Here is a 14,697-nt window from a genome sequence, read left to right as displayed (position 1 = left end):
TTTATATTTAAAAAACAATGCATCTACAACATCTTTCAGGTTTACAGGTAACTTTCCGTCTTATCTGTGATATGCAGGCTTCATAACTTCAGATTCCCTTTCAAAATTCCATTTTATTTAGTTCCGCTCATTGTTTTCTCATTTAGGGCAAAAACATTCTTTTACTTGGGGGCCATACGCCGCTTTCCATGGAATGGTATTTCTGTGTCACATTGAAGGTTCAATGATGACCGCCGTATGAACACATCTTTGAATGTTTCTAAATTCGAAATTTCACAATTTTCGTGTTAAATGTTGAATTCTGCTTAAGCCGGTGCTAGAGGATGTGGACGGTAACTTGCACTTTCCAGTACCGTTCATAAACAGGCTCAATCAAACCGAGCATGCAACATTTTCAATTTTGTTTTGTTGGACTTTCTTTGGGGATTCTGTTTTTCTCTATTTTCATAGTAATGTGACATTTGAATTTGTTTCAATGTAGTCTTTACATCATAGCAATATTTTTTTCCGAAACAATTGTTATCATAAGAGAAGATTTATTACGAATTCTATCGTCCGGCATAATAACAAGCCGATTCCAAAATCGTAAAATGTTAATCCAACGTCTATGTTGAGTGGAAATCCAACCCATATCACCATTTATTGCTATAATGGTGCAAAGCCGACATCTTTATAATTATATACTTTAGAAATAATTGCACCTAGTGCTAGGCCACCAGATTTAGACAACATTTCATCTGTTTGAGTAAAATCTAAGTGCTCATGTAAATTAACACCCAAATATTAATAAATATCCGTAAACAATACAAAACAATCGCCTATTCTAAACTGAAAATTATTTCTATTTTTACACTTTATTTCTGACATATAAACAACCTTTGACTTTTCTTTATTAATTACATGTATAATAATAAGTCGCCATATCCGACACCATTCATGAACATAATTTAACATGTCATGCATGTCTTGTTCATTCTCAGCATAAAATAAACAACAAGGTATATCATTATCAAACTGTCCACCCTAGTTAAGCGTCTTTAAACCTTCAGCTAGATCGTTTGTGAAGTAAACAAAGATTGCTGGCGATCCGCTGTCTTCTTGCTTTACGCCAGACAGAGTCGGGAACCAGTCCGTTGACATACAGTTTAACTTAACACAAGAAGATGTATCCGTCAAAATAGCCTTAATTGAGTTATAAAAATTTCCATTTATATTGCATGTATTTGACAAACGTGTATACAAAAGAACATCCCTATTGACAAAGTCAAATGCCTTTTTTATATCAATGAGTGTTCCAAAAGTATCACGTCTACTCAAAAGACTATTTTTAATAATAGTACATGAGTTATATACATGGCCCTAACACGACCGTTTTGAACGAAATCCGACCTGCTCATCAACAAGTAACTCTTGATCTTCTTAATGTTTCTTTAGTCTATTATTTAGCGCAGCTGAATATAATCTGCTAACCACCAAGAGTAAACTTATTCTTCTGTAATTCAGGGGTATACGTATATCTTAAGTAATAACTTTTGGTATAGGGGCAATCATTGCTTTTTGCCATATACTTGGTATAATACCCGCATCAAAACACAAGCTATAAAGTAAATAGAGTACATCTATAATGATTTGAAATTTTAACACTTCACATGGAATTTTATCAAGTGCCGTGCTTTTACCATTTTTGGCGCCTTTTACAACAATTTCAATTTCATTACGATTCAATGGCAAATTACGAGCAGGATTTTCTTCGAATAAGGGGTCGAGCATCTGATTTTCCATAAATCATCATACACATTAAGTGGTGTCTAAGGTTTCCGTTTCGGACCAACAGTTTTAATATGATCCCAGGATGATCTAGGGTCATTTCTGCAAGTACGCTCAATCTCGAGCGAAAGATTTTACTTGGTGAGGGTTTTTCTTCTGTATACAACACACTTATATTCCGGTTTCGACATTAATCTCTTCTTTCAACGGAATATCTCGATGTTTTGCTAGAGGATGTCAAAAGTATTTTGCCGTAACAGGGGTTTACCGGTATTCCTGTTTATGCATCGACTTGCGTCAGTAATTTTCACATTGCTTGATCGCCTAACGGTTGTTTTTCTTGGTGCAACGATAAATTAGGAGCAATTATCGTGAGCTCACAGTCACTGACCGTTTGATATTGCGTTAGGCTATACATAGATTCAGCTCCTAAGTCATCAACTCTTTTATACCAACGGGCAAATTGTAGGTCAAAGTCAACTTTCATTGCCTTTATTTTATCAACAATAATAGCTAGAAATTTATCAAATTTGCTATCAATGTTTTCTGGAGACTCCCTTGCCCTTTTTTTTAAAACAGCAAGTGCCTTAGAGCATAGAAGTTCCGAAAAAGGTGGGAAAACGCCATATTTACTGCAAGATAGACAAGAAGAGTTAAGTAGGATTTTTTTAAAACACTTTTTTATTTTTTTCCTTTAATTGTGTTTTTTAAAATTTAAAAAATTTGGGAAAGAGGGGGGTTTATAGAAAGGGTACTTTAAAAAGAAAAAATTTTCCCGAATGGGGGAACAAGCGTGGGAACTAATATCCAGATTCCTGTTTTTTGTTTTAAATTCCCAGGTGTCAATTTTAGAATAGAAAATTTAAAATTTGTGTATCTTTTAATCTCCATAAGATTAAAAAAATGGTCAAATTTTCAAATTTGTGTTTTTAAAAAATTTTTTTTCCCAAAACCCCGAAAAGGGGCCCTCTATATGGGAAATGGGGGTTTTGGAATTGTGGCTTTTTAATTAAACACCAGTAAAAATTATTGAAAATAAAACAGATTTAAAATTTTAAATTCTTAGAGGGCCCCTTTTAACAAAAACCAAAATGTTTTTACTTTTTGTGGCGGGTAAAGGGTTTTTAGACAAAACCCCATTTTTATTCGGGCATTCACAAGCTACCCTTTGGGCCCCGACCCATTTTTTTTCCCCGGAAGTTAAAAAACGGGAAATCATACTCCCCGGGGAACATTATTCCCCCAAAGGTTTTCCTTGGGTTTGCGATAGGGGAACTAAAAAAATTCCAAACGCCAGCTTTGGGGCAAAAACCTTTTTTTTTAACAGTAAAAAAGGCCCACAAAAAAGGTATCCCAGGGGTTAAAAAAATTTTTTTTATGTAGGGGAAAAAAGGGAAGCAAAATTAGGGGTTTTGGGTACCCCTGGTAGTGATTAAATTTTAGGGGAAACAAGGTTGCCTGGTGGAAATTTTTTAAAAGGAAACCCTTTTTTGGTTTTTCAAAGTTTGGATACTTTCACTATTATTTGTGAATTTGATCCAAGCAAAACTCTGCATGATAAGGAAAACCCAACAGAATTTTGAAATACCTTACAGAAGACCTGATATAATGTATTTTGTACCAGTAATCTATAGTGGGTATAATTTTGGTCATAGTGTTGATCAAGAACACATACAGATATACCAGAACTTTATGGATCGCTTAAACGACTTTATGTAACGAAACCGAGAAACTTGTTTAAAATAACAGAAAGCTTCTGACGATTATTAAACGAATCGTAAACATTGTACCCTGACTTTTTATAATGGTTCTGAAGCATTTACATGACTAACAAAAACATATAATTGGGTTTCGTGTTGGCATCATAACTTATATTATTGATTATTGTATTATTATATTAAATATATTATTAATGTTATTATAATTCTAACATGAGATTTATGTGATTTCTACCTGTGTGTCCCAATAATACCTTTGTGCTAAATGGTGCCAGGAATCTTGTGTTTCTAGACAACTGTTATGAGGAACGTCTTGTGTAGTCAGGGCTTCAATAAATGACGCGATCAAATCGTGTGTCTATTTGTGAACTTTGCATCAACGGTCAATTCTTCCGTGTTTCCATTTCTACTAGGTCCAGATCACACCGGCCATTGAAATAAAGCATAACCATTGTTTTATTTTTAACAATGTGCACTTCTATATTACTATTTGATCAAATTATTAGCGGTTTGATACTGATAGGGGTTACCATGATATTTCTGTATATTTAAAGACAATAATTTGTCTGATATAGTATTAAAGTTAATTGCCATTTGTTACAATTTCCTTAGGTGACAAAGGGGCATAATTTTGCACAAATGTTTGATGGCGTGACCTGCTCTTGGATACAAATTGGTGCAATCAGTATATTTAAAAGGAATCGCATAACTGAATAGTCACAATATAATCTTACAAAGGAAGTATATGGTCGTCACATTGGCAGGGAACGAATGATGTCTTATCAAGCAATTGTTGTAAAACTACCTATAATACTAGATATAAAGCGTGCAAAAATGATATAATAATCCATTGCGATTCTGTAAAAGCCGCATGCCATTCACTATCTTAGAACATAGATATTAGAACTTGGACATTAGAACTTAGTTCTTAGAACTTAGACATTAGAACTTATACATTGGAACATAGTTATTACATGTATTAGAACCTTGTCATTGGAATTTAAAAAACGGTTTTGAAAGAGCTAAAAGAAGGAAACATTACTCCGTCTCATACATAAAACTTTATTCAAGTTACAGTAATGTGCAAAACACATCATTTATCTCATTTATCACAAAAAAAGAATATCACACTCTCGACAAAAACTTGTCGATGGCATACCCCCTTGCACACTCAAGAAATAGTTAATACTTTAGCTCTGTTAAATAATATTTTTGGTAAAGATATGATATCTGTACGTCGATATCAGCTATTCGTAGAAAAAAGAAGTGTGTGTAGTCTCAGGGATACCATGAGCCAACGTCAAGACATGTTTAATTTATGGTAGATTACAATAAAATCTATGATGAGTATGTGTGAATATAAGCCAAAACAGTTGAAGCAATATTCAGTTTTGATAAATGTAATGAATAAATATTACACAAGATCATGGTCATCTTTAGGTCAAGGCCATATATTCACAGTTAAAGTGGTCGAGAGTTGTTACGTGTGGATTCAAACTAAAAGCTTGTAATTCTCAAGAAATATTGAGTTTAAAAAAGTCTCAAAATTAAAAGGTCAAAAGAATGTTCTTACCACTAGCATGGTTTTGTGTGAATATGCCCAAAATAGAACTGTAACAAAAGCTTATGTTTAAATAACTATAATAAGATTGTGAATATTGTTGAAATGGGAAATGAAACTAAAATACCTCATGCTCAGATACGCTTTTCACGTATGATATGCTAAGAATTATTCTAAAGATATAAAATTGGAAATACAGAGCCACCTCGTTCTTTTGTAATGGTTGGTTTCTAACGAAACTTCTCTCGTCGTCATGTAGAAAGAACTTTTCAAAAACCCAAAAATACACACCAGACGAACGATATGAACAAAAACTGAAACAGGCAAATCTTATCTACATTGAAGCACGATCTCAAAATGAATTATCACATCTTGTTCTTAAAAACCTCAAAAACCTATAAATTAAAGTGATTTTAAACATTAAAATCTTAACAAAATGAACATTTGAAATATGTAGTGTATTTCTAACAAATTTTCCGTATAAAGTTAGAAAACTCCTAACCAAGGCTACTAAAGTAAACGATGAAATATATGGTAAGCATGGTTACGTTGAATTAAAACATTAAAAATAAATAGTTTTAACCTGATACTTTTTTAACAAAAACTTAAAAGTTTAAGAAAATAAGCGTTTCTTTATTCGCCACATAGCGTTTCTTATTCCGTCAGTTATATTCTAAATATACATGCACATGAACTTGAAAATTTATCCAGAAGGATTAACTAAGAACTTGGATATACTTTTTCTGTGAAATGCCTAATTCGTTTAATGTGTCAAGATTGTATGCAGACAGATTGTTGCTGTTTGATACTTTGAGACATAGTCGTCCGGAAAAGGTAAATAAGATTTTGTAATAGGAAAAATAATCTAATTATTTTTGTACACAATGTAAAACCAACGAAATTGACAGTTACACAAATTTAAATACTGTTCCAAATTTGACAATTGGGGCATTACATTAATACTATCAACAGATATCAGTTTTAACGCTCGTGTCTCTTATCGTAGGTCTTTTTTTTTTTTGGTGGTTTGGCTAAAGTACCCACATTTGGCTAAATAGCCACCTTTGCCTCCTATTGAAATTGGTTGTTTTTCACCACGCCTTTTAAGTCATGCAGATATAATCACCTAATCTTTTAACATAATAGCTATATCTCTGAAATTCTTAAAAGAAAACTATAAATTAAAGAATTATAAGTAGAAAGCTACCTCACATACATTTTCATCTTGCAGTCAATAATGCCATTTCCCCGTCTTTACGGAACCTCTTGTTCTACCAACTAAGACTAACTACTTAGAGCCAACCGCAGTTGAGTTTTTATCATATATCGACTTTTTTGAGACATAGGTGTGGAAATTTTCCTGGTTATATACTTATTTATTATGATATAAAATGATACAAATTATTTAGTCCTAAGGTAAGGGAAGCATGTCTATATATTGTCTGTTTTAGAAAGGTGGTTGCTTAACTCATGTAAAACTGAGAACAACGTACATGTTTTGGGAGGTTTTTGTTTTGTGATTTAAGCCATGATACTGCTGAATATTTGTGACCAGTTGACCACTTGTGGACTCGGCCCGGTGAATTTTCGTACTATTTCTTCTATAGTAAATCAGTCACATTTGAGGCTTAATTCTGGACTCCACTGTTCTTGATGAATTATATACTGTCTTCAACTTTAAACATTAACACTATCTAAGTCCAATGAAGCCCAAAATATAATAGGTTAGCCATCTTCTTTTTTCAGAAATCTTCATTCTGTTGTAACATTTAAATTCGCCACGTTAAAAACTCTTGACAGCTGGTGGGTAGTACATCTTAAATGTACTTCCTGGAGAATACAAAAAAAACTTTTTAAGTCATCATAAAACACACAATAACTACACACATGCAATAAATACACTTTAATTATGACCAAGGCTGAGACCTTGTGCAATTTTTACAGTAGATGATAGCTTATCACCTATATATCCTTTACAGACACTTAACAAAAGTTATCATAAGAACTCTATGACATCTTCAGAGTTATCACAAGAACTCCAGGACATTTAAAGAAAATCGGGTATAAATCTGTTAACCTGTGCTTTATGTTTACAATTTTGCTTTATAATTAGGTAATTATGTAATTTGTAATATATACAGATATTTTCCGACGAACTACGTGACAGCTATCACAAGAACTCCTGAACAAGTTTACATAAGAACTCCATCCTTCGTGCAACAGGTTTTTCCCCGTGCAATCGCACTATCGTATTGTCGCCATCGCATTATTGTACTGTCGCCATCGTATTATCGCATCGTCGCCATCGCTATGTCACATCATCGTACTGTCGTCATAGCGTTACCGCACTATCGCATTGTCGTCATCGCACGTTTGTACTGTTGTCATCGCACTATCGCATTGTCGCTCTCTGGATTATTGGAGAGGTCATCAGACCTCTCCACAGTGTTCAAACTGATTGCTGGCGGCATCCATTTTTGCGTATCTGATTGTAGTGAATGAATTTCATTTATAGCGTAAACGCATTAGGAGCAGTCTATAAAAATGGTTTTGCGCATGCTCCGTTTCAAAATACGACTTAACTTAAATTAACATCGAAGTGAACAAATCGGTACGTAGAAAAATCGGAAAATATCAAATATGTAACTTAACGCTACGTTTCACTTAACGCTATGTTTCACTCCGTTTTAATCTTTTAAATTGTATAAATCAACTACCGTATTGTTTTCTGAATAGCGTTTTACTATATAAATTTTCATATTCCGATAAATAGTAACAGTGAAAATTACAGGTACAATATCAACGAGAGAAACGTGTACCGAAATTTTGCTGATGCTTAAACTTTTTAACCTGTACGACTAAATAACGCAACGGAGATTTGTTGGCGCAAATGGCACAAATTTTACTCCAGATTTTTTCCTCAAATATTAATTGTGGTTGGAGGCATGCAGCTTTATATACTGTTAATTCCAATCAAATGATATAAACATTTTTATGTAAATAAACATACTTTATGCCCGTTTTGGAAAATGTAGAGGAAATGTTTTCGTATACTGACCAAAATATTAACCGAACATATGCTTATTGAATTTTACTAGAAACTTTTATTTTTGATACTATTTTTAATATATATTCATGTGTTTAACATTTATTTTAAATTCAGTTTGAAGACATAGCATAAATTATTCCCTTTGTAGAAAAAGTATCCCTTAAGCGACAAGAAAAAAATCCATTTCTCCGGCATATTTTCTTTCAAATCATTTTTAAAATTGAAGTGTAAAACAAACTTTCATTATGATACTATATATATGTATTAAATGTACATAATCAATTCTATTTTGTTAAAAAAAATGTTATTTCAAACCATTCATTGTGTTTTTTATGCAAAAATATCCCCAAATATTTTCGAATTAAACAAATCTCTCTTTGAGCAGCAAAAAGACCTTTCGCACGCTTCTTTTTAAAGAAGCAAACTTGTAAAGTATAACCACGATGGTCCTAACGGTTTTCTGCAATAAATCATGTCTACTTGAAATATGACTACAGCAGTGAAATATAAGACAAACAACCGATAGTAAAAGGAAAAGGGAGGTATTTTGATTTCCATCATGTGAGATCTAAGAGCCGATATATACAGTGTGGCCATACCACGTAAGTATGACGTCATTTTCGGCATCATTTCCAAGACAAATGTTGCTTGATTCGGAATTGAAAATAGCCGTAAATATTTTTATTTCTGTGCCAATTTCTTTGGGATATGCACCAGTCTACGGGGAAAAATATAAGCTTTCCACAGTATATTGGATCGTCGTCAGTTTATATGCCGTTTATAAAAAAACACTTTTGCATAACCTTGGAAGTTGCTTGTATTTGAGCGGGCTTCAGTTGCAAGCTCTTTCGTTTTCTGGCGTTATCCTGGTCTACGCCATGATTAAAAAGTCAGGTTTACATCAACCGGGGAGTACGGAAGGCAAAAACTCTACCTAAATATGTGTTCATATTTTTATTATGAATGACATAAATCTTACATTTTTCTTCAATTGTCAATTCTGGCACCTGTTCCAAGTCGAAAAAAGGACTACAGTTTAAAGCAGATTTTAGAATGTGATGCAAATGCAAAGCATCATGCCTACTTACTATTTCTACAATTTAGTTTTTTATTGTTGATCTTTCACAGAGAGATTGTGGAAAAAACTAATGTTTCTTAAAGCAATTACACATACATGTATCGCAATAGGGCACGACACTATATTTAGTCCTGTCGAAAAATAATATTTTTGGTTTCGTTTTGAAGATGTTTGAAGTATTGCTCATCTTATCCTATGTAGTTAAAATGTGTTTTATTCCATTTCACAATGGCGAAATTGATAAGAAATATATGTGCTCTTAGTGAGAGAAAGAGTTAAAATAAAAAAAAAAAATAAAAAAAAAAAAAAAAAAACTTTTCTATGCTACGGAAATGGTTACACTTTAACGCGAGTGTTGTAAAGTTATAAGGTAATTTTTTTCATTCTATTATTTGTAAAGAGTAACTGACAAACACTGACACACGTGAATGTGACGAATATGTTCTTCTGTCGTCAAAAGAGAACCTTTTAAAAGGTATATATTTGGAATTGCCGTATTATAAATTTCTATAGAGTTTGATAAACGAAATCACAATTTGAAGTACTATGCACATTAATCAGTATCAAAATCAAGAATCTAATTGCCACGCGCATTAACATGACGTTGACATTTTATGCTAATTAAAGTATAAGCACTTTCATCATCAATAAATGGAGACCATGTGGAGTAAACAAAGTAAAAAATAGTAAACAGATAAATGATTTTACAAAACAAAACATTCAAAAATACGGAAATAACAATGATTATCAATAATTATATGAATATTTACATTAAGATCTGTAATAGCAGCACAGGCAAGATCTATAACTGGGGTCCATGTGAAACTGATGCGTCCATTGAATAATTGATAGCTAACATAAACTAAGTAAAATTACGATTACTTTTGAAGAGTATATTCAATTTTTATACTTCAACTGTCAAATGACTTACTTCTTACTTACATATCAGATAATTCACTTATTTGGCAAAATGCAATATGTTTATTCATGTTTTAGATTTTAATATGTGGTCCTTTTTTTAAAATCTTAAAATGCTACAAAAATCCTGTTGAGGACATCTGCATGTCATGCCGCGTGCAATAATCCATGCATTTACAGCCAATGACCAACATCGATAAGAAATAGTCCCAAATAGCCCTATCGTTTTTATTTAGTTGAAAGAGACATTATTGTTAAAACATTCTACTCGATTTAAATGTTTTCAAACCATAAATATTCCGTTCCCTTCCTCTCTTTTATTACAATGTGTATTAGTGAGCTCTCTGATAAAGCTGGGTTGACTGATATAATTAACTAAATTTGTCAGATATGCAGTTTTATTAACCAGAAATAAATGCAATAATAAAATAAATAGTGTTTAGTGTTCCTAAGTGAACGAAGTTATATCCAGTTCACGAAAAACGGTTACCGTGGGTATGAAAATAGGATGTAAAAATATTTTTATCAACGAGTGCCACTGTGTTAAAAAGCTGAATATATCATACTAAAACATTACTACAGGTTCTTTACCAAGTATATACGAGTATATATGGTTAAACGTATAAATAACTCTTTTCAAAAGAATAACATTTGACTTTAAAATTGCCGCGTTGAGGCGTAATGTTCCCTTTTCACAGTATACAAATGGAAGTGATCCTGAATGTGCACGTTCATTGGACAGGCTAGCTAAGTCAAACCGAGCCTGCAACATTTTCAATTTGGCCGTTTTTGGCGATATTTAGAGTTTCTGTTTTCTCTCTATTTTGAATATTTCACGTTTAGTATTGCTTCATGACACTAATAGATTTTTTCATAATCATTACCCGTGAAAGAGAGAATGATTATATTCTTTACAAATGCTTTTTACGACTTTTAAAATCACTTATAGCGCAGCGAGTAAAAATCATTTAAATATTCAATTTGTGTTGTAAATCGTATAATAGTAAATAAATGTTTTTTCATGGTTAACATAATTATAGAAAGAGAACGGTAGGCATGTTGCTTTGCATTTTGCAACGGGTTCTAAAATCTGCTTTAAACTGTAGTCCTTTTTTTCGACTTGGAACAGGTGCCAGAATTGACAATTGAAGGAAAATGTAAGATTTTATGTCATTCATAATAAAAATATGAACATATTTAGGTAAGTGTTTGCCTTCCGTACTCCCGGTTGATTTAAATCTGGCTTTTAATCATGGCGTAGACCAGATAACGCCAGAAAACGAAATAGCTTGCAAGTTGAAGCCCGCTCAAATACAAGCAACTTCCAAGGTTATTCAAAGTGTTTGATAAAACGGCTTATAAACTGACGAAGATTCAATATTCTGTGGAAAGCTTATATTTTCCCCGTAGACTGGTGCATATCCCAAAGAAATTGGTACAGAAATAAAATATTTACGGCTATTTTATTTTCCGAATTGAGCAACATTTGTCTTGAAAATGATGCCGAAAATGACGTCATAGTCATGTGGTATGGCCACACTGATATACATAATTTATATAAATATATATAGTAGATAATAAAATATTCAAAACGAAAATATCATTATTCATCATATCATTTTTCATATGGAATCGCTGAGTAACCTAGGTCAGGGTTTCTGTATCATATATTGTATTACGGTTGCAGCAATACTGGAAATCATGTTGATCTTTACATTGAAAATAAACCAACAAAACAACGTTTGTTTGTTCGTTGTTTTCTCAAATATAGATAGTTAAAATATTGGGCATCGCCCCAAGAAAATGAAAGGAATCAAGAAAATTTAAGGGAATGTAGAAAAATTATCTCCGAAGCAATATGGTTTCCTCATATCAATATGTATAAAAACAAACACCTTCATGACTTTAAATCATGACTTCAAATTGCTTTTGGGTTTATTTCATTTAAATACTTTTTTATAGACCATACACTGACAACTGGTCATATCATTGATACAGTGTGACAGCTTTAAGCTGTTATATTCATACATGTACATTATTTATCTAAACATGTGCAATTGATGGTAGTTTATCTAAAATTCAAGAAATTGTGATAAATATTTTAAAATATATATTAAATCGTTGGTGTGTTCACAATAGATGATGAATTTACAAATTTTTTTTGGCAATAAATCGTGATAGGTGATTTGTAAAATATTATAAAGTACTTGCCTGGAAATAGGAAACATTAGGCTTCTTTATAGAAAATATAACAAGTGAAAAATGACTTTAATAAAGAGAAAAGTGATAGGTATTTTTGTGTTTTCTTTATGTTTTCTCTTTATTATTTCAAAATTGTATGGTGCAACATGCATGTATTGGCAAATAGTCAACATCAATAATGGATCTATCAAACATGGTGTGTTTTCAAGTTCTGTTCGGCATAGCAATATAAATCTTCAATTAAGACCAAAAAATGATTTCAACGGTGTCTTAACTGAATCTTCTGTATACAGTGTACAGAATACCATACGTGATAATAAAGGAATACATATGAGAAAGGAACACAGTAAGCAAGGTTTAAGAAACATTCTTCCTGCAAATGGAAATTTATTAGTTTGGGGACTTATGAACGATCATCTCAACCTCTTAAACGTCACAAGTGGAAAAGTGTTTTTCATAGAAGACGGACGAAATGTCAGTACTTTGTCGGATAATGAAGTTTCACAGAAACGTCCCTTGACGCAAGCTTATCGAGTACAATATAAAGTAAATACATGTAAATTATTCTCAAAATATGTAAATGATCCGGAAATGTGGCACGAGTTAGATTTATCTGATCAATTACCAGATTCTGTCACACAATCACGCTGGAATGCTATAATAGTAATTATACCTCCTGAGTGTTGTGAAATGCGCACGTGCAACGGCACGGGCAATGGGCATTATCAATCAATTTATACCTCATGGAAACTGGCAGATAAAGACACACACATGTTTGTCGACAATATCGAGTGTGAAGTAGAACACGAGTTTTCAAAACATTTATTTGGAAAACCACTTGAAGGTTTTAAAACACAGACCACGGAGATTCCAAAATTTACTGAACAAGCGCATTTTATCATTCATGCTAATAATGTTTTTAAATATAACAGTTTAAAATCAATTAACGGAAAAGAAAAAGTATCAAACACTGCAAAACGGATTGAAGTTGGAAAATATGACAATGTTAAACATAACTGGAATTTACTAGTTGCAGTTAATAATGGATACTTTGATTTTTTTAATAATTGGCGATTGTATTTTGTCAGATTAAATATTTCATTACCAGTATATGTTATAGCTGAAGACAATATTGTATATAACAAACTTACTGATATTAAAGACATCGGCATGACAATACAAAGAAGTGATCATATATCAATCAATACTAGCGAGAATTTCGGTAGTATTTCATTTAGGAAAATGATGTCAGCGAGACCGTCATATATATTGTCGTTTATAAAGAAAGGAATGGACATCATTTTCTCAGACATTGATTCTGTATGGCTGAAAAATCCTCTACCATACCTTACGGGTAATTTTGATATTTGGAGTCAAGTGGACTTTGAACCCTTAGGAGCATTTTGTGCTGGATTCTTGACCGTAAAAAGCAACAAAGAGACTAACAGGTTTATCAGAAGGTGGCACAATGCTCTAAAGTAAAACCTATGATTAATCAACCATTATTCAACAAATTGTTAAAACAGTCTTCTTTAAACGTTAAAGCTTTAGATACTGGACGATTTCCCTCAGGGAGACAATATTTTGAGCAATTTTCTGACGAAGAACGTGCCAGTGTAGTGGTTGTACATAATAATGGATAATTGGTCACGATCAAAAGTTAAAAAGATTTAAAAAGATGAATTTATGGATGAACGATACCTTCTCGTGACCGTTTTGCAGCAATTCCATATATTGTCAAGATTATAAGAGGAAAAGGGTGACATAAGTGAGAGTACTTGATTAACAATTCAGTTTTATGGCGACAATGCCGAAGTATAGTTGCATCGCTGACAAAGATACCACAGCTAATGTATCAAAAATGATGCTCTACCCAATCACATAATACTGGCCAGTGCTAGAAAGATAAAAGTTTACCTTTTTTTGTCGAATTGTGATAGGCAATGTACTGTGTGTCAGTTTGTTAAAAGGGGAATTGAAGATGAATTTCATTTGATAAATAAAAATTATGTCGTGTGGCTTTATTATCACGAACCTAATATTTTATTATGCCCATTGTATTTTCATTACAAACCATATATTAAAGCTTACCAGGGGCTGTATGAATGTATGTATGTATGTTACTGATTTATTTTATTATATAAATTTTCTTTACAGCAAAACTTTGGTATTTTGAATAAATGAATCAAAGCATAATTGTGTTTTTATTTCATCACGTTAGAGACGAAAAAGTGGAACATTTCACGCGAATCCAAAACGCTAGAATATCAACCAGACGCTAAAAGTTCACACACAAACCGTCAACAGTCTCTATTGTTAAAAAAAGGCATTTCCTAAAAACGAAAATAGGTATAATATTATATTTATTGGGTCAATGAAATAACTAAATCCATGATGAAAACAA

The sequence above is a fragment of the Ruditapes philippinarum genome, unplaced genomic scaffold (assembly GCF_026571515.1).
Source record: "Ruditapes philippinarum isolate M1 unplaced genomic scaffold, ASM2657151v2 ctg16903_1_1_1_1, whole genome shotgun sequence".
NCBI classification, from domain to species: domain Eukaryota; kingdom Metazoa; phylum Mollusca; class Bivalvia; order Venerida; family Veneridae; genus Ruditapes; species Ruditapes philippinarum.
This window is presented reverse-complemented; position numbering follows the sequence as displayed.